At 40.7% G+C, this 21,751-nt stretch overlaps 1 protein-coding gene across 2 annotated transcripts in view; it reads left to right on the top strand.

The window, feature by feature from the left end:
* UBA1 (ubiquitin like modifier activating enzyme 1) overlaps positions 1-21,751 on the top strand; it is a 58,244-nt gene that overhangs the window by 13,073 nt on the left and 23,420 nt on the right. Inside the window, exon 1 of one of the 2 annotated variants that reach the window (XM_060762771.2) lies at positions 12,563-12,693. The exons of the other annotated variant lie outside the window; for it this stretch is intronic. The gene's annotated coding sequence lies outside the window, so the exon portion shown is untranslated. Of the gene's footprint in view, positions 1-12,562; positions 12,694-21,751 lie in introns of those variants that run through there. 2 annotated transcript variants of the gene reach the window in all.

The raw sequence follows: 21,751 nt of genomic DNA, 5'->3' as shown, positions 1-21,751 counted from the left end.
TACTTGTCCAAATGAATCTCCCCTTACGAACCTGTGAGGACTTTAAGATCATCGGAGAGGCCCTGCTCTCGGTCCCGCCACCATCAGAAGTGCGGCTGGCGGGGACAAAAGACAGGGCCTTCTCAGTGGTGGGCCCTCGGCTATGGAACGCCCTTCCTAGGGAGATTAAATCGGTTTCTTCGCTCCTATCATTTCGGAAGAATCTTAAGACATGGCTATTTGAGCAGGCATTTGCGAATACTGAGTAATGGATATCATAACGGGAACAACTACATGACTGGACTGGACAGTGTTTTAATGAATATCGATTGAAGTATGTTTTATTATAATGTGATGATTTTATTGTTGTTGACCTTTTAAACTGTATATTGTACCTATGTTTTTGATGGCATTGATTTTTTGCCTTGTAAACCGCTTCAAGTCGCCGGAAGGCTGTGAGGGGCGGTATATAAATATACTAAATAAACAAATTAATAAACTCCCAGAAACCCCAGCCAGTTTACAATCTGTTAGGATTTCTGGAAGTTGAAGGCCAAAACATCTGGGGACCCACAGATTGAGAACCACTGCATTATAGGAATCTGCTAGGTCATCTCATACAACTCTCGGGTCAACTTCCAGCAGAAGCATACCATAGGATTGCCTGGAAGATGTAGAAAATTCCTAAACAGGGAATCTTTTAGTCGGATGCAGATAGGTAAAAGCATAGGTACCAGTCATACAGGTATGGGAGGTCCTTGTATTGCAAGAATAAAGATCCAGAAGATTCTAAAGATCTAAGTTGTATAAAAGTGAATATATGTGGGTCAAGAAAGTGTGGGTACAGAGTTGCAAACTGTGCCTCAGGCAAAGTCGTAAAGCTGCAGCTGGTCTGAGAAGGTGACACAGCCTCTGAACGCCTTCTTGGGTTCGCTTTCCTCTCGTGTTCACTTGATTCTCTTTCCTTTTTTGCAACTGACCCACTTGACAAGTTCTGTTGGAGCAGGTTAGCACAGGTTGTTTGTTACAGCTGTGACTGAGCTGCTCAGGTGTGTCGAAATACCTTCAGAGTGCCATCTGCGCTCGGTCAGAAAACATTGCATATGCCCCAAGGGTACAGCTTGGCTATGTACGTACGTCGTCCCCTGAATTAAATATTCATCCCTGTGGAACTATCTCCTGGCTTCCCCATTTGCAAACCTAGAAAGGAATATGGGGCTGAACTTTTGGCTCCTCATCCCGTTCCCTTTTCAGAGCATATTTCAGTAGAAAGTGGCTGCCAGTCAGATACATTTAAAATTAGTTTTTAAACCACTTTAATTGCTATGACTCAGTGCTATAGATTATGGGAGTTAGAATCCTAGAGTTGGAAAAGACCTCATGGGTAATCCAGTCCAACCCCCTGCCATGAAGCAGGAAAATTGCATTCAAAGCACCCCCGACAGATGGCCATCCAGCCTCTGTTTAAAGGACTCCAAAGAAGAACAATGTTTCTCAGCCTTCCTAATGCTGTGACCCCTGAATACAGTTCCTCCTGTTGTGGTGACCCTCAACCATAACATTATTTTCGTTGCTACTTCATAACTGTCATTTTGCTACTGTTATGAATCATCATGTAAATATCTGAGATGCAGGATGTATTCTCATTCACTGGACCAGATTTGGCACAAATCCCCGATATGCCCACATTTGAATACTGGTGGGGATGGGGGGAGGATTCGTTTTGTTCTTTGGGAATTATGGTTGCTGGGATTTATATGGTTGTTGGGATTTATATGGTTGTTATGGTTGCTGGGATTTATATGGTTGTTATGGTTGCTGGGATTTACCTACAATCAAAGAGCATTCTGAACTTCACCAATGATGGAATTGAACCAAACTTGGCACACAGAACTCCCACAACCAACAGAAAATACTGGAAGGGTTTGGTGGACATTGACCTTGAGTTTTGGAGTTGTAGTTCACCTACATCTAGAGAGCACTGTGGACTCAAACAGTTATGGATCTGATCAAATTTGGCATGGATACTCAATATCCCCAAATGTGAACACCAGTGGAGTTTGGGGAAAATTGACCTTGACATTTGGGAGTTGTAATTGCTGGGATTTATAGTTCACCTACTATCAAAGAGCATTCTGAACCCCACCAACAATGGGATTAAACCAAACTTGGCACACAGGACTCCCATGACCAACAGAAAATACTGTTTCCTGATGGTCTTTGGTGACCCTCTGATACCCCCTCGTGACCTCCCTGGGGGTCCCGATCCCCAGGTTGAGAAACGCTCTTTTAGAAGGTCTTTAGCATTCTCTGACAATGAGTGCAGGTACCTCACTAAACTATTGAGCCGTGGCAGTTCAAGTGGTGACAAACTGCGTTAATTCTATAATGTAGATGCACTTTCCAATGACTTTTTGTTCTCCCGTCTTCTCTCCAAATTCCATAGCAAGACTGAGATACAGACCAGTACAAAGTGTTTTTCTTTGCTTGCACCTGCTACTTCAGGGACATATTACCCTTTTCTGTCTCAGGAAAATCTTCGGCAGCTCTTTTGCTGCCCTGCAAGTTGTTGATCTATTTTGTACTAAATTTCTTATACAGTTTTTCTCGCCTCAAACCAATATGTTCTTTCAAAAAATAAATATCCCTACTCTGACCTGGGAGGTTTCCCCACAAAATTGTTTTAGTTCACGAGGAAAAGTCCTCATCAAATTCCATCAGCTCAGACTTTGTTGAGGCTGTAACAAAACTTAACAAAGATCCTGCACACAGTGTTCCCTTTGTTAGTGAGCAAGGAGCCATAAGAACTGCTAAAGGAGCCAAATCCCCCACTCTGGCCGATTCCTCCCTGCACAAAAGTGCATTTGCTTATGACATTTTCCACACAGAAATTAAGATTTAGTTTTTCAAGTATAGAGTGGGTATGCTGTATCCAAAATGCGTTTTTGGATTATTATTTTTCAGAATGTATAAAGCCTATATTTTCATGTACAGAATGGGTTGCCTTGTAGATGATTCCCATTTGTGAACAACAAAATTAATGTATGTTTTATATATAGCTTATATACATAGTTTAGAGGTAAATTGGTGCAATATTTTTTTCATAAATTTATGCATGAAACAGGTTGTGTACATGGATCCATCCGAAAGCAAAAGTTTCCACTATCTCACCCACCCATATGGACAATCTTGGATTTCGGAGTATTTAGGTTTTGTAATTTTGGATAAAGAGTGCTCATGCTCAAATTTTTCCTAGCTGTTGGGGATTTTTAAGTATTAGGTGAATAAGTGGGATCCCAGAGCATTGTAGACTGTCTCTAGACATTGTTCATCAAAGACTCTGGAGTTGTTGGATAAGTTCCAGTTGTGTCTGAAATCATTGTGTCATTCCATTGTGTCATTTTAGAGCTGCGGAAAGGCTGTTAACCTTTCCTTGAAGGGTATTTTTATTTATTTATTTATTTATTTATTTATCGTGTCAGGCAACCGAATAGTTGTATTACATTTTTGACAGAACAAACAAACAAACATACAAAAGACCTTGAAGGGTGGGCAAGTAGCAAGGGTGGAAAAATAGGATTTTATTTTTATTAGATTCCTAGCATATATACGCAATGTTGCTTGGGTGTCAGAGGAGCCATCAGCCGCCTTCTTTCTCCTTTCTCCAGCTTTGAAAGGGCCTACCTCACTATGTTTCAATGATAACACTCTGGCAATGGTGGGCCCTTTGTGACCCTTTCTTTCCTTCCTTCATTTCCCTCATAACCTTCTCCCTCTCTCTTTTTCTCTTTTTCTTATTCCCATGCTTTCTCATATGCACCTTTCACTTCCTTCCTTCCTTCCTTCCTCCCTCCCTCCCTTCCTTCCTCCCTCCCTCCTTCCCCCCTCCCTTCCTTCCTTCCTTCCTTCCTCTTCCCTTCATTTTCTCTATTATCTCCCTCCCTTCATCCCTTCATTTCTCCTCCCTTCTTTCTCCCCTCTGCTTTTACCCCTTTTCTTTTCTTTCCTTTCTTCACTCTTTTTAGTTTTGTTCCCCTCCCTCCCTTCTCCTTTCTTTTCTTTCCCTTCTTCTTCTGCATTGAGTCTATGAAATACGCACATATAAGTGTTGCCTTTCTTTCCCAGTGACTTAATAGAGGGCAAAAGCAAATCCTTCACATCTTTGCATGCGAGAAGCCTCCCACAGGATGGGAAAACATCTGACGTCCCCTAGGCAACATCCTTGCAGACGGACAATTCTCTCACACCAGAAATGACTTGCAGTTTCTCAAGTTGCTCCTGACACACAAAAAGAAAACAACAAAACCTAGCAACAGAAAATCCAGCAACATCACAGAGGGCCACTTCACCTAGCCACATCCTCTGTGGCACAAACAGACAAACAAGCATACATACATGCATACATACATACTTTGACTTCGATATATATGTATATAGCTAGATTTATATTTACTGGCCTACCTCAGTTTACAAAGTCTCTGCCTAAGAAGCTGCGTCTTACACTATTTTATTATGTCCAGCCAGATCCCTTTTTCTTCTTGTCCTAGTTTCTTGGGGTGTCTTCCTATGACTAAATGTCAGTCTATCAGGCTGCTAATTTGTTCTGCACTGTTGTTGTGTGCCTTGAAGTCGTCTTCAACTTGTCGCAATCCAAGGTGACGTTATCATAGCATATTCTTGGAAAAATTTGTTCGGAGGGGATGTTTTTTTGCCTTCCTTGGAGAGAAGGTGACTTGGCCAAAGTCACCCAGTGGGTCTCCATGGTGGAATGGGTTTTCTTCTATTGGAATTGTTTCTGAGTAGCATAGATACGCTATAGATATATCAGTAGCTAGATTAAGGCCACCTAAGTTCATGGCAGGAGTTGTTTGCCTTTATTTTAGCTTATGTACCTTGCTACGGAAAGTAAATCCGTATCTTATGCTACAGAGAAATGATCCTTTGCTATATGCTTGTCTAAATAAGAAGGGTTTACACTATTTAACAAAATATGAAAAAAAAATGTTCCTAATTTGAAAGTGCTACTTACTTCCTGTTTAATTGTGTGATACTTACTTTGAAATTAGTTGTTCTAGAGTAAATGTAAAGGTTGTGTCCAACTCTGGAGGTTAGTGCTCATCTCCATTTCTAAGTCGAAGAGCCGGCGTTGTCCATAGACACCTCCAAGGTCATGTGGCCGGCATGACTGCATGGAGCGCTGTTACCCTCCCAGTGGAGCAGTACCTATTGATCTATTCACATTTGCATGTTTTCGAACTTATAGATTGCACAAGCTGGGGCTGACAGTGGGAGCTCACACCACTCCCCGGATTCGAACCTGCAGCTTTTCGATCCCACTGTGCCACTGTGCCACCGGTTTGGGGGGGGAGTAGTTGTTCAGCTCCTGAAAATTTGTTTTTTGTGGCTTCCACAAACTGTGTTGAATTGGTTGAGACTCTTTGAGATATTCATTGAAAAACGATAGCAACATGTGCTGCACAATGTCCTGCAAAAACAATTTTTTCCAGTTTAATAAACTTTTCCCGTGTTTTTATTATAGAACCAATTAGAAAGTGACATTTATAACCCAGGAACAAGAATTCTGTTACACAGTGTTATATTGCCTCTTGTAACTTGTAGCCCCCTTCCACATAGCTGAATACAATCCCACGTCTGCTTTGAACTAGGACATTTGGCAGTGGGGACTCAGATATTCCAGTTCAAAAAACGTATTGTGGATTGTCTGCCTTGACATTCTGGGTTATGTGGCAGTGTGGAAGGGCCCCTAGTCTCATCCAGAAGCACTCTTGCAGCTTATGTTCTGAAACAATTTCATGTAAAGAACTATTTCTCTCCAACTGCCTTTCCCAGTGCCTGGCTTGCTGTGTGTATAGAAACCCAGCAACGATCAAATATCCTCTCTAGGTATTATGCTGAAGTGCTGCGCTGTAAGATGATCCCACTCTTATCAAGGTGTAATATCTCTTTGAGAGATGGAGGGAGCTACCTACCTGTAGACAAGCTGTTGACACAGTTATGCTTTGATGTAGCTCATATATAGAGGTGATATTTTATTTATTTATTTCTAATATTTGTACCCCACCCTTCTCAACCCCCTGGGGGGGGGGGGACTCAGGGCGGCTTCCAATTGGCAGCAATTTGATGCCTCAATATATACATAATAAAAACAAATAGTCAATAATTATAAATAGTTAAAAACTTTAAAACAATACAATTAAAATCTACTAAGAATTACCACTCTGGTGGCCATTATTAGCCAAAAACTGGGCTTGGATGATACAGCTAAGTTGTATTTGTCAAGAAAACATGGTTCCCATCTAGCAAGAGAATCATGGGAAAAGATAGCAGAATTGAATTTTGGGATATTTTACTGAGCCTGGTTTTCTACATGACTCTGGCCCCAGGTATGGCTGCCACCCAGAAGAGCACATTGGGTGTTTGGAGGCTGTGGGAAGGAGCTGCTGGGGATCTCCCTGTGGAGAGAGAAAGTGGGGTTTATATAAACATAAGAAGAAGAAGAGAAAGAAGAGGAAGAAATAGAAGCCATTAGAACAAATGCCATCAAAGCCAGAAGTCGACAACAGATCCCAAATGTAGACTCTGCAAGGAAGCAGATGAAACAATAGATCACATCCTCAGCTGCTGCAAGAAGATTGCGCAGACAGACTACAAGCAGAGGCATAACACCGTTGCTCAGATGATTCATTGGAACTTGTGCCACAAATACCATCTGCCTGCAACAAAGAACTGGTGGGAACACAAGCCGGTAAAAGTTACAGAGAATGAACGCGTCAAACTCCTCTGAGACTTCCAAATTCAGACTGACACGAGTTTTGGAGCACAATACTCCTGACCTCACAATCGTGTTAAAAAACAAAGTGTGGATTGTCGATGTTGCAGTCCCAGGTGACAGCAGGATTGAAGAGAAACATCTGGAAAAGCTGACACTATACGAGGATTTAAGGGTCGAACTGCAAAGACTCTGGCACAAGCCAGTCAAGGCGGTCCCAGTGGTGATCGGCACACTGGGTGCAGTGCCTAAAGACCTTGGCCTGCACTTAAACACAATTGACGCTGACAAGATTACCATCTGCCAGCTTCAAAAGGCCACCTTACTGGGATCTGCATGCATTATCCGCCGATACATCATGTTTAGTTTAGAGAAGATGAAGGGGTAATGTGGTTGCACTCTTTAAATACACCAAAGGTTGCCATAAAGAAGAGGGATCAGGTTTGTTCTCTGCTGTTCCAGAGGGTAGGAGCAAGTCTAAAGGTTTCAAGATGCAGGAGGGTACATTTAGATTGAACATTAGAAGGAGCTTATTGGCACTAAGATGTCTTGGCAGTGGAGCCAATTGCCAAGAGCAGGGTCCCCTTTTTTGTGAGCCTTCAGAAAGAGGCTGGATGACTATCCTGGTAGGAGTAAGAGATCCTGCACTGAGCAGGGTTTGCATTTGATGGCCTATTATGTTACCATAATAGTTAAAGTGGAACCATGGATCTATGATTGTGTAGTATCAAAGGGTCCTAAAATGTCAAAATAGAAGTATCAGAAAAACCTTCATCATATTACACTGTGAGCCCTTCCACACAGCCATATATCCCAAAATATCAAGGCAGAAAATCCCACATTATCTGAGTGTGGACTGAGATAACCCAGTTCAAAGCAGATATTGTTGGATTTTCTGCCTTGATATTCTGGGATATGTGGCTGTGTGGAAGGGCCCTATGTAACACAATTTTTGTTCCTGGGTTATAAATGTAATTTCCTAATTGGTTCTGTTATTAAAAACATGGGGGGAAAGTTTATTAAACTGTAAAAACATTGTTTTTGCAGGACATACTGCAGCACATTTTGCTATAGTTTTTCAATCAATATCTCATAAAGTCTCAACTAATTCAGCATAGTTTGTGCCACAAAAATGAAGTTTCTGCAGTATAACAACAACTTTCAAAGAACTGCACGACTAAACAGGAAATAACACTTTCAAACCAAGAACATAACATTTTTCAAATTTTGTTTCATAGTGTTATTTTGTTGAGAGGGACTAGAGTTATTTTCAGACTGTTCACAATACTCTCCGTAAAATACCGTATTCCTCCAGCCTAGCTATTGCCATAATGTTCATATCTATACCATTCATACACAATGATATCTCTTCTCTTGAGTCTCAGTGAAAAGGATGCTTCTGAACTTTTAGGTTTGCATCAGGATTGAAAATTTTGGGGAAGAAAAAAACAAAAGTGTTGTCAAAGGCTTTCATGGCCGGAATCATTGGGTTGCTGCGAGTTTTCCGGGCTGTATGACCATGTATAGTCAGGAGAGAATGCTTCTAGAACATGGCCATACAGCCAGAAAACTAAAAGCAAGCAAAAAAAAAAAACTGTTAAAGGGAAACCTGTTGAAGGTAATGCCCCAGCCTGGCACAAGGGGGCACTGAAGTGCAGGAAATAGAAAATTGATTTTACTTCCCCTTTTGTAGCCATCCTGTCGAACATTTTGCATGATCTGACTACAGTTTGGAAAATGTCCCTTTTGGTATTATAATACTCTGAATTCTCTAGCTGGTGTGGCCATGATACCGGAAGAATTAGAGGAATAACAATTTGGAAAAAGAAATGTTTAAATTATCTGTGTCTCACATTCCAGTTACAGAAGAACCATTTGCTAGTATTTATTTATCGTGTCAGGAGCAAACCAAACAGTTGTATTACATTTTTAACAAACAAACAAACAAAGCACAAAGTTTGCAAGCTTGGTAGTTGGTTAGATGTCCTTTGACCAGTAGCTGGCCACTTGGAGTGCCTCTGGTGTTACTATAAGAAGGTCTTCTATTGTGCATGTAGCAGGGCTCAGGTTGCATTGCATTTGCTATTAAAACATTGCTTAAGAAAAACTCTGCTAACTCAGCAATGTGTTTCACATGTAATACAACAGCTCTGAAATGTAGCCCAGTGTTTTCTTGCTGGTACAAGGGCCATGTCTGAGGCACCTTCCATAGCTGAATAATACCCCACATTATCTGCTTTGAACTGGAATATGTGGCAGTGTGGATTCAGACAACCCAGTGCAAAGCAGCTATTGTGGGATTTCCTACCTTGATATTCTGGGTTATATGGCTGTGTGGAAGGGCCCTGTTTTCCTGACCCGTGGCTTTTGTAATTGATTAGCTTTTTTTTTTCTTTTTAGCTGGAGATACCTGTAGTTATAGCAGGTAAACACCGGGGAAACTTTGCTATACATTTTCTTTCCCATTGCTGTCCTTACTCCTGTCCTAGCTGACATGTAACACGACAGTGGAATTTCAAAAGGTAGCTATGGCATTTATGGTGGCCTTCTTGGGAAATTCAAACATGTCCATAAAATTGACACCAATGAACCAGTCTGCTAGCTTGGTTTGAGACAGACTCTTTTACTAAGTGTTGCCTTGGAGTGTTCAAGCCTATCTTCCCATCTATGAGGACTAGAAACCTAATTTTAAAAAAGATACTTAGTCCACAGAAATCAGTGCCTCATTTTTCCCCTTTTAAGCACTCAACATGACTTGAAAATTTGGATATACACTACAAGTTGCAGACATTAGACTTACATTGACTCCTAGTTACAAATACGTAAGACAACAGGAAGTGGGAGCAATCTTCTCCTAGGAAGGGAAATTCACTCCTGAAAGAGTTATTATTGGGAAAGGGAGTCTTCTCTGAAGCTTTCTCACCAATCCTTGTTTCTACAATGAGCAAAAAAATTAAAAATCCAGTTATCACAGGGACAGAAAGTGGAGTGAAATCCTCTGATTAGGGACACAGACAGCAAAATAAATGATTCAGGGCGGTTAGCCCTTCCCTGTGCTTTCCAAATCTTTAAAAATTGGCTGAAGTTGTACTTTCTGACTTACATATAAATTCAGCTTAAGAACAAGCCTATGGAACCCACCTTATTTATTTTTGCCCTGCTTTATATTTTGTTTGTAACCCAGGGGCTGCCTGTATAATGCTGATCCTGTCTTAACTTTCTCTTTCATATTTGCGTTACAGTCCTATTAATTAGCTTTTGCAAGCCTGGCAGTGTGAACGTACTTAATATTAATTAATTTTAAAAAAACTAAGAATTAACGTAACAGCACTTGTACTGGTTTGAAACTGTATTTGTTTAAAAATGCATAGTTTGCAGTTTGATCACAGAATGGGTAATGCCTTTGAATAAGATTGGTTGACTGAACCCCATGGCTTGACTTTAGTAGATTTATGTCCCGTTAAAGCAGGGGTCCTCAAACTAAGGCCCGGGGGCCAGATACAGCCCTCCAAGGTCATTTAGCTGGCCCTTGCTCAGGATCAACCTAAGTCTGAAACGACTTGAAAGCATACAGCAACAACAACAACCCTATCTCAGCAGCCAAAAGCAGGCCCACACTTCCCATTGAAATATTAATAAGCTTATATTTGTTAAAAATTGTTCTTCATTTTAATTATTGTATTGTTGTTAAGTGTTTTTTGCACTACAAATAAAATATGTGCCATGTGCATAGGAATTAATTCATGATTTTTTCAAATTATAATCCGGCCCTCCAACAGTTTGAGGGACCGTGATCTGGCCCTCTGTTTAAAAAGTTTGAGGGCTCCTGTGCTAAAGAATTGATGCAGATTACAGTGTCTTATGACTTAGCTTTACAGATTTGGAGGGAAATGCTATGCTAGTTTCTTTTAATGAGTTGTCTCTTGCAGTGCGTAGGCCTCTCTGGGAAGGGATCTGTTAACCCTTTGTGTGTAATATACTAGAATCTGAATGAAGTGCGACGAATGGTTTTGTGCTTTGGGGTATCAGTTTTCAGAAGCATGGATTATGTGATACCTGTGATCTTGCTAGGCTTCCTGTGATTGTATTAAGGTGCGTATGGACCTGGTAGACGCTGACCTAAAAATATGAGGCACTAAAATTGTTATATTTAGACTTGTTGGGCCAGTGGTAGTGAATTTGATCATAAGGAATTGTTATCTTGTTAATACTTGGATATGTTGAGCCCAAGACGGAGTTGGTCCCAGAAGTCTTGGGGTTCATCTACACTGTAGAGTTAGTTCAGATTGACGCCACTTTTAACTGTTACAGCTGAATGTTATGAAATCATGGGAGTTATAGTTTGTTGAGGCTCCCTTCCAAGTAGCCCTATATCCCAGAATATCAAGGCAGAAATCTCACAATATCTGCTTTGAACTGAGTTATCGGAGTCCACACTGCCATATATTCCAGTTCAAAGCAGATATTGTGGGATTTTCTGCCTTGATATTCTGGGATATAGGTCTGTGTGGAAGGGCCTCTAGAAGGGTAGTTGTAGTTGGTTAGTTAGGCGATCCCTTGTTGTCCGAGTAGGATAATCCTCCATGGTGGGTCCGTAGGTGACTATGGATCCCTATTCTTGATCTGCATCGTCTCCCACAGTGAGAGCATTGGTTTCCAGGTGGAAGGTGGTCCTGGTTGGGGTTGGCTTGACGTGCCTTCCTCTTGGCATGTTTCTCTCTTTCGCTCTCCGTTCGTGCCTCTTCAAATTCTGCAGCACTGCTGGTCACAGCTGACCTTCAGCTGGAACGCTCAGAGGCCTGCTTTGGACTGGCTTATCTGAGTCCACACTGCCATATATTCCACAAAGCAGATATTGTGGGATTTTCTGCCTTAATATTATGAGATATAGGACTGTTTGGAAGGGCCCCTAGAAGGGTAGAGACCTTATAAAAAGACAACTTCAGTTATTACATAGCATTGAGCCATAGCAGTTAAAGTGGTGTCGAAATATATTAATTCTGCACTGTAGATTTCCTTATTTCCTACTTTTCTGTCTTCTCTAAAATATTCCCCCACTTTCCTTGTTATTATGGTATTATATATGTACTTTCAATAAAACAAAATATATATATTAAAAAAATTCTGCGCTGCAGATGCACCAGCTAGCTTCAGGGAAACTGAGGCCCCTTCCACAGAGCAATATAAAATCCACATTGAACTGGATTATATGGCAGTGTGGACTCAGATAACCCAGTTCAAAGGTGATATTGTGGGATTTTCTGCCTTAATATTCTGGGTTATATGTTTGTGTGGAAGGCCCCTAAGGAAGGCTTCCACACAGACATATAACCCAGAATATCAAGGCAGAAAATCCCACAATATCAGCTTTGAACTGGGTTATCTGAGTCCACACTCAGATAATGTGGGATTTTCTGCCTTTGTATTCTGGGATATAGGGCTGTGTGGAAGGGCCCTCAGTCTAATTACTGAAGAGCAGAAAGAAATTCGAAATGGGCGTGGCCACAAGCAAGCCCCGCCCCCTTGTACACACTATAAGGAGGGGTGGGCGTGGCTTCCCTACGTCAGGGTTTCCTGGTAAAGCCGGGGAATGAAGTGGAGGGAGGGAGGAAGGGAGGGGGGAGCCGGCGTCGAGGTCAGTGGGTGGAGACTCCGCCGGGCCCGCCCCATCCCCTCAGCCTATCCGAGCGAGCGGCGGTGTGACGGACGTGGGCGAATCCAATAGGGTGGCGCCGAGGGAGGGGCGGAGTTAGCCGCAGCCTGGCTGGGAGCGGATCGGCGCTGAGGAGGTTTTTGTTCCGGGCCCGGCCGCCGCCATCTTGTGTCAGTGCGGGTCGGAGGAGGAAGCGGCCAAAGCAGCAGCAGCAGCAGCGCAGAGCAGTGACTCGGCAGCGGCCGCGGCGGGGCCTGACACAGCCTCATTGGTAACCGCCAGGGCCTTCCTTTCCCTCTCGCCTCGCGTTTCCATAGAAACTAGGGAACCTTTCCATGGGTGGTTCTATCTCCATAGAAACAGCCCCCCCTCTTCCGCCTTTCCTGCTTCTTCCTTCTTGTGCCCACCGCCTCGGGCCTAGGCTTCTCGCGCTGACTCTCCGCGTCGTGGTGTTGGCCTTCAGACCCAGTTTATAGAGCTGCCTCTCCTTGCTTGGTAGACTCCCTCTTCCGTGGTATTATTGCGAGCTCGATTTTTTAAAAAATTATAATATAATTAGTCCCTCGCAGGGATTGTCCTTCCCCTTTCCTGTCAATTGAGTGTATCTCTCTTTGCCAAATATTGACCTCTTCTGTTTGCTTTGCTCTACTGCCCTCCATTGTTTTTTTTTCTTTTCTTTCTTTCCTGGTGCCATTATCTACACTGTGCCTGACACCACTTTAACGGCCAAGGTTCAACAAGGAGCCCTTCCGCACAGCCATATAACCCAAAATATCAAAGCAGATAATCCACAATATCTACTTTGAACTGGGTTAAAATCCACACTGAACTGGTTTATATGGCATTGTGGACTTAGTTAACCCAGGGCCCTTCCACACTGCCATATAACACAGAATATCCAGGTAGAAAACCCCAAGTTTTCTGCTTTGAACTGGAATATATGTCAGTGTGGACTCAGATAATCCAGCTCAAAGCAGAAAACGTGGGATTTTCTGCCTGGATATTGTTATATGGCTGTGTGGAAGGGCCCTGAGAAATCAGCCAGCTTATAACTCTTTGACCTATATTAAACACCAAGGCCACTTCCACAAAGCTGAATAAAATGAAATCCCACATTATTTATTTATTTGTGACATTATCTGCTTTGAACTAGAATATATGGGAGTGTGGATAACCCAGTTCAAAGCAGATATTGTGGGATTTTCTGTCTGGATATTCTGGGTTATATGGCTGTGTTGAAGGGCCCTGAGTCTAGACTGTCATATAATCCAGTTCAATGTGGATTTTATTCAGCTGTGTGGAAGGGGCCTAGGCCTTCAGCCTTCTCTGCCTAAGAATGTGGATGCCTCCTCAAACCACAACTTCCAGGAATCCATAGCAATGGAAATGGTGTCAAATTGCATTTATGTTACCATGTATTTTTATTTTAATGACATTCTGTTTTATTTGTACGTTTTAAACTGTGATGTGCCAACCCCACCTTCAGGTATGAGGAGAGTGGAATAATAAATGAAATTTATTATTAGATTAGATGCAGCCTTGGAGTGCTGGCCACATTTCATCATCCAACAAAGGAGAATCGGCCTTCCTGCCTCAATTCTCCTCATATGCGTTTGCTTTGGCGTGTCCTCAGAATACCTTGCTTCTATAACCCTCCCTCCTATATTTTTTTTCCAGAGCAAGGCGAGACTGGGAACATGGGTGCTGACAATTTTAGGTTAAGGATGTTAGCACTAATAATAATAAACTTTTATGTTTAGACCTTCCTATCTCCCCCAGGGGACTCAGGGTGGTTTATTCAATATTCAGTGCCCGACATATTCTAAAACATTACAGCAATAAACATAATATGGAATAATAACAGCATTGTACTAATCAAAGACACTTAACATGTACCGCGCTGAGTCCCCCTTGTGGGGAGGAGGGCGGGATATAAATAAATGAAATAAATGTACATTTAAAAACATGGTCAACAATAAAACATATAAAGGGGTATGACTGGTTACGACTGGGGGGGGGGGGCATCTTGCTTTGGAAGGGGCCTATGAAAGGAGGAATGAAAAAAACCCAAAGGAGGCAGAGGATTGTCAGTTCTCAACCCTTTTGACAAAACATTAATAAGGCTGATACATCTTTCATACAAAGTTGTTTTCTTTGATGGCTGGGTCTGTGAGCCAGCCTTGTTCAGTAAAGACATATTGATCAGTATTTCAGGCTCTCGGCATTATGAGGGAGAGTAATTACCTTGGATTTCCTGTCCCTAAAACATAACAAGTTTCACAAACCTGACCAGCAACTTTTCTTGTTAAACTGCCCCAACAAAGAAATTCAGGCCTATGTAATAGTGTTGTCAGGAGTTTGCTGTTTTCAAGAATTTGTGATCTGAAAGAACAGATGCTGTAAATGGGCATCTGTTTTAGAAACCAGCTTTACTGGTAGGGGGTTGAAACTAACTCTTTTAAGGCTCAAGGCATGAGAATTTGCAGGATTGGCTCTTTATTTTTTCTATTCTTCTATGAAAGAAGAATGGGTGAAATAAGGATAATTTAAAAGTCCCATTCAATATTATAAATGAGAAACTGTTTCAGCTCTTAAGATACATTAAAATGTCTGAAAACTGGTAAAATTCCTCATAGGTGCTTCCCATCAGTGCGTGTTATCCATTTGGCCATTATCCTTTTAAAATAATAATCTAGCAGTTAAATACAAGGAAAATTCCCAGTTTGTCTGACACAGAATAGCTTTAATACAGCCTGAAAGGAATTGTGGCTTGCTTGGGTTGCTAAGAGGTTAACTAGAAAAGTGTCCTGTTCAAAGTGAACCCTTTTTGCCAGCAGTTGTTCTTGTGTTCAGGATGGCAGCAGCTGGTTGGGTGTGGCTTCTGGCTCCAATATTTTGGTTCTGTCGTGTATCTCAAATTCAAGTCTGTCTTCCTTGGCAGTTTTCTATACATTATTTAATGGTTCTTCTGGCTGATCTCAGCTGGAATTGCTTATGTGCATATAGCCAGGGATGTTGTTTGGGGGGGGGGGGGGTGATAAAGCAACAAAGGTCATAGATTGATAGTTGCTATTTAGAATTTTATTGCAGAGACTGATAAACCTGTAGAACTGGTCTCTGCTCACAATTGCTTGTCTGATTTCACTCCCCATGGTTTTCCTTTTGAGGACATCCAAACCATTTAAGATATGCCTTCCAAGTGTGTAGCATCTTCCATTTTCTTTCATATCTCAGGGCCCTTCCACACATTCATATAATCCAGAATATCAAGGCAGAAAATCCCACAATATCTGCTTTGAACTGGGTTATCCACACTCCCATATATTCTAGCTCAAAGCAGATAATGCCATAAATAAATAATTTGGTATTTTATTCAGTGTTTAATATAGGTCAAAGGGTTACAAACTAGCTGATTTCTTAGGGCCCTTCCACACAGCCATAATAACCCAGAATATTAAGACAGATAATGTGGGATTTTATGCAGCTATGTGAAAGGGGCCTTAATCCTCAAAGTGGAAGATACATGACTCCTGCATATTCTCGCCTATATCCAAATCCCAGTGTACTTTGCTTTCCTGTATTTGTTTTCTTTTTTTGTAGATTACCAGTAATTAAAATGTTACTACAAACATATATGGCTTCCAACCTGTGTTCAGAAATTCAGCTCCTAGAAATCTTTTAAAGAAATTGTCCCTGATCAACTGCCCAGGCTTTTGTTAAAGGACACCACTGAAAGTCCAAGAACTACTAATACTGTTGGATGATTCATTCTGCTGTTGCCATTTGTTTTATTTTTCCTTCAAAAATATCGATGTTAATTTTAGCAAATATTACGTGTATCATTTTTGTGTTATAATAGCACTTCCATTCTCAATCTGTGCCATAAGATTATGGTCTGATTGATGTATTGCTTTATTAATAATCGAGTATGATATATTCAGAGAGCACTTCCATAATAAGTTTCTACCATTTTTCAATTCCTTTTATAAGATCCTTTTGTGCTGCCTTGGAGTGGCATGCCCAAACCTTCTTGATCTACATGACTCATTTCTTAAGTGACTTTCTTTTTCACTTTTGAATTGTCAGATAGTTGGCTTAGAACTTGATCTTAAGAAAAGTAAGTCTCTATGTAACACTCAAATGAATATTTGTTACTACATGCCTTTCATACATGCCCATTTCTACCATTCTGAACTTAATTTGTGTTTTGATTACTACACACATTAATTGGTAATTTTACTTTGCGTTAACAAGTAATTTTCATGCACTAGTTTCCAATGTCACACATATACTGGGTGTGTTGGACCTCTAAGGATTGGGTATTCATGTTGCCAGGAAACATCCTCCATATACCATGGGATGAATTTACAGTAATCTCATTCTGTCTTGGTGTATGTGTAGTAGTGGAGTTTGTTCTAGTTGAACCTCTTTCTTTGCTTACCTTTTCAAAACATTTGCTTAGGTTACAACTGTTACAAAGAAAATTCTTACTCTGGGTTGCTGTGAGTTTTCCGGGCTATTCTTACTCTGTTTTTCTTGGATAGTAGGTGTACCCAAATGAGGTAAACTCACAGCCCTCCACAGGAATCATTTTGCTAAACCTTCATTCTGGATAAGAGTCATGTCTGGTGTTGTCTTGAGTGTTGGTTTAGGATTCTGGAGACTAGGCCCACATTGTCATTTCTCCAAGGAAAATCAGTGGACGTTAGGCAAGTCATGTTTTCTCAACCTATGAGAAAGGCAATGGCAAACTTCCAAATAAATCTGGCCAAGAAAACCTATGATAGGATCACTATAAGGCAGAGTCAATTTGAAGATCCATAGTAATAGAATAATTCAGCGTGACAGTAAATTTAAGTATCCACATAAAAACTTCAGTTCTAGGCTCCACATATACTCAGAGAAACCTTGGTTTAGAGTCAGAGGATCATTCAACATCTAAACTTTGATATACACGTATGGGTTCAACACTGTGCTGTTGTAACTCGTGCATTTTCACTTAGCTAGAATTTATCTGGTAATAGTTTCTGGGAATGAAATACTATGGGGAACTGGGAATGCTTTCCTGCAGAATGACTGTGATGTCCTTCAGTGAAAGTGGTAGCATACACAACATCTATTCTGTAAACGTTTCTCTGGCTGTTCAAGCAAATGTAGCCATGTTTTCGCATATTTTTCTTAGCTGCTTTTAAAATGCCTGCTTAGTCTACTGACAGGACTGCCTTCCCAGAACATGAGTTTTGGGATAGTAAGGCTTGTATGCTTAATACAGTACGGTGGAATTAATCACATACCTTCCCTTTGGTCATATTTTAAGATATGATTAACACCACCCAGTGACTCTCAATTACTATAGAAGATCAGTAATGACATGCAGTTGGTCAGGAATGTGTTCCTCTTTGCAGTTTTTTTTTTAAATCAAGGAATCTTATTATTATTAGTGTCAAAGGTTCATAGGTAAACTACTTAACCAGTTAGACTGTTTAGGATGCAAGACAAAAATCCCCAAACGTCGCAACTTTCTGCATTATTTCTTACTTTCTTTAAATTACTTCCACCTCTCAATGCCCTGCTAGAAATACACTGTTAGTTGGCAAAGTACAGATTGAGCATTCCTTATCCAGAAATGTGAAATCCAAATTACTAAAAAAAATGATCACGTGGATGGTTATGGTAGTGATACCTTTGCTTTGTTTCTTGCACACAATTATTAAAAAACATTTTGTCAAATTACCTTCAGGCTATATGTATTAGGTATATATGAAACATCAATATAGGTTTAGTTTGTTTAGACTTGAACTGTGGTGTGTGTGCATGTATACAGAACCCTACCCTTCCAAAAAAATCCCAAACTCTCCTGGTCTCAAATATTTCAGATAAGGGGTATTCAACCTATAATAGGTGAATGCTTCCTTTTTGGTTCTCGACTAAAGGATTAATTTATCCATTTACTTCACTGCATGCAGCTAGCCAAACTATTCTCATTGGAGATGTTTCCTTCTTAAACAATGGTTGAGCCACAAATTGCTGAGCCCACCACTTACCTGTTTTTATTAACCAAAAAGCTGACAACAGTGGTTTTGCTGCAATTGTCCCTGCATAAAGGATGGTTTAACTTTGCAGTAATGGAATGGGCTATGTCCTTGTCACACACTCATCACCATTGTAACCCTGGGCATATCGTGACGATGAACCACGGATCCAATTAAAGGCAAATTCTTTTAGACAATTCATATTGTAGAGTAATTTCTGGATAGATAGAAGGGTTTTTTTCAGTTTAATCTATGGCCCTTTTGTAAATAAAACGTTTTGATGCTAATTTTAATTTTATCAGGATTTTTAGAGCTAGTTCTCTTAGTTTCCAGTTACTGTATTTGCTATTAGTACAAATGACCTTCTGTATATTATCAAGCGGTGTGATTTAGCTAGTATTGTTAATTGAAACGTTATCTATCCATGAATTACCAGGAGCCACCAGGATAAAGAACAATTCAAAACTTTTACAGCAGTTTTTCACTTATACCTCCCATCATCCCACAATATTTGATATGCTAGCTGGGGCTCATGGGAGTTATATCCCATCAGTTATTATTATTATTATTATTATTATTATTATTATTATTATTATTTATACCCCTCCTTTCACCCCAAGGAGGCTCAAGGCAGCTAACAGCCACACGCATTGATCCATTTAAAATAAAGTAAATACAAAAAATTAAAAAACCCCTACGAACAGTTCTGTGTGTGTTTGGTTAAAATACAGTTAAAATACAATAAATACAATTAAAATTCATTTTAAAACACACAATCCCTCCCACCCACAGCCTCCCCAGCAACGTGGCCCTTAACTTTCTCCAAATGCCTGCTTGAAGAATAAGTCTTGACCTGCTTGATGGTATATTGAATGTTTCTGAATGTGTGAATATGTTTCACTATGTCCCAAAAACATGATAACTAGAGATACTTTATGTCACTTTCGTTGGTCTTCTTCATTGCTCTTGTAGTGCACTACTGAAAGTCCATAGCTTGATTAGTAAAATGAATCCTATTAGTTCTGTTTGACTGATTCTGTGTGGAAATCCTTAAAAATAACAATAAAGTAGGTTAATACTTTGGCCATTGAGTAGGCTTCTCTTGATATTGCTGGCAGACATTCTTTCTTCAGTTTTCTATAGAACTTCAGGATTTAGAAGAGTGGAATATAAATATAGTAAATAATAAATAAATTCTTGCTGAAGAGTTTCTGAAAGGTTTCTCTTTATTCTCACATCTTTTTATTTTTCAGGAAAAGGGTGAGAATATTTATTAAACAACATGGTAGTTGCCACCTTGAATGGGTAAATAAGTCATATAGACCAACACATCTTTGCCAATTTCATCCAGCATTTAGAGACACTTGCCTGGCTTCACCTGTCACGTACAAATGGTGATATACTTGCATTATCACTACATGATCTGAGAAGTAATTCAGAACTGAAACAGTTTTAGGTGATGTTTGATTACTCCAGTACCAATTATTTATCCCAAATGAGCTCAGCCAAGCCTTGTTTAAGTTTGCACTGGCTTCTAGCATGGTGTATGCCTTTACAGTTAGAACATTGCTGCCAAGAACTTACATTTGTCTAGTTTGGCATAAGGGTTTCACAGGCAGAATCCTCACTAACAGTCTGTAATACTCAAATTTTGGGTCAGTAGTCATTTCAATTGCTGGTAGAAAGTGGAGGACCAGAGAAGCATCTGGTTATGCTCCATTGGAGGCAGAGACTGGTGGCATCTTCCACCAAGATCTGTTGAGGCTTGATGCCACTGGCCTTCTATTCCTCATGCTGTCCTTCAACTACAGAATGGCAGTTCATGCAAGGATAGACTTGTGCTTGTATATGTCACTAATAGGATTCTAGGCAATGTGTGTTTTACTTCATGATTTGAAATAATTCTAACTCTTCCTAGCAGTAAGTATGTATTGTGTCCTGAGATATTTCTTTCCTGTATGACTACATAAGTAGATTTAGTGGGGCAGTGTGTGTACAGAAATGGACTAGAGGCTGTGGGTTCATTTCTTCATTCATGTGAGCCTGCTTGGTATAAGGAGCCCTGTGATGAAGCTCCTATGTAGTCATAATGCCCTAGTTTAGTTTAAGCCTACCATGTTCTCAAGTTGAATGAATTCCACATACATTGCAAGATGGCAATGACAAGCAAGGTGAATTGTTAGCCCAAATGGTTTATGAATGCCTACTTAAAAATTTATACTGTGAAAGTATGTGATGCAGAAATAATAGGGGTCATCAAGACAGACGCCATTCCATGTTGAATTTTTGCCATAGTTTGTAAGCCACTTTGAGTACTGTTCAGGGTGAGAAGGGTGGAGTATAAATGGAGTAAATAAATAAATGGTAATCTTTATTGCAAGGCCATTATCGTAGACAGGATATATGATTCCACAGATAGCTGAGGTCAACTATGGCATACTGAATTTTTCGGTACAGCTGGTTTGGAGCTTGTGAACATTCTTAGCATTCAACTATACCAGCTGAAGCTTCTTCCAGTCCTAATGTGAGGCAGATACTTGCCTTTTTCTTTAGCAGAGTCTTTTTTAAAAGGTTCTAGCTGTATCCAAAACCTTGAGATGTGATGGTTAAGCCTCAGTGCCATGCGTGCCCTGAACCCAGACACACTGCTCTCCTTCTCTTTCCTGTTATCTCAAGGCAAGACTGATTTTAGGTTACTTTGCTGCATGAAGCTAGTGGCAGTGCTTCAAGCTGGCATCTTGCTGACACGTCTTTCAGATTTTAGTTTCATCCTTGCTTAGGAAATGCAATCACTTGTCACCAACATGCTGTGTCACCGTTGGCTAGCTCCACAAGGAAAAGAGATGCTAGTTAATTTTAAACTCAGCATATGGCAAAGCAGCCGGGTGCTGTCAAAACGGATGCGCATTTCTTGAGTTTGTGAGGCAAAGGGGTTTGTATTAGCCCTGCAGGAATGCAGGCAGTTGTTTGTGCTGTGGGAGGGCAAGAGCAGGACTGACACTGGAGGTTTGGGATCCAGGCTGCTCTCCCATCTGTCTTTGTCTCAGATCCCAAGGAGGAATGCAGCACTTGTGGATGGGTTTAAACAAACAGTGTGTAAATCAACCAACTGGCTTTGATACAGAATGGTGGATCTGTTTTATGGTCAGAAATAAAGTTTACTTTTCTTACCATAGCACTTATTTTGTGGGGCCACACAGCAGGGATTTTTCCTCACCTGTCCATGCTACTGCCTGGTTGAATTACTACAATTCACAAAAGGACTAGTCCACTAGATAAAACAGCGCCTGTCTGTTG

The sequence above is a fragment of the Anolis sagrei genome, chromosome 2 (assembly GCF_037176765.1).
Source record: "Anolis sagrei isolate rAnoSag1 chromosome 2, rAnoSag1.mat, whole genome shotgun sequence".
NCBI classification, from domain to species: domain Eukaryota; kingdom Metazoa; phylum Chordata; class Lepidosauria; order Squamata; family Dactyloidae; genus Anolis; species Anolis sagrei.
This window is presented reverse-complemented; position numbering and strand designations above follow the sequence as displayed.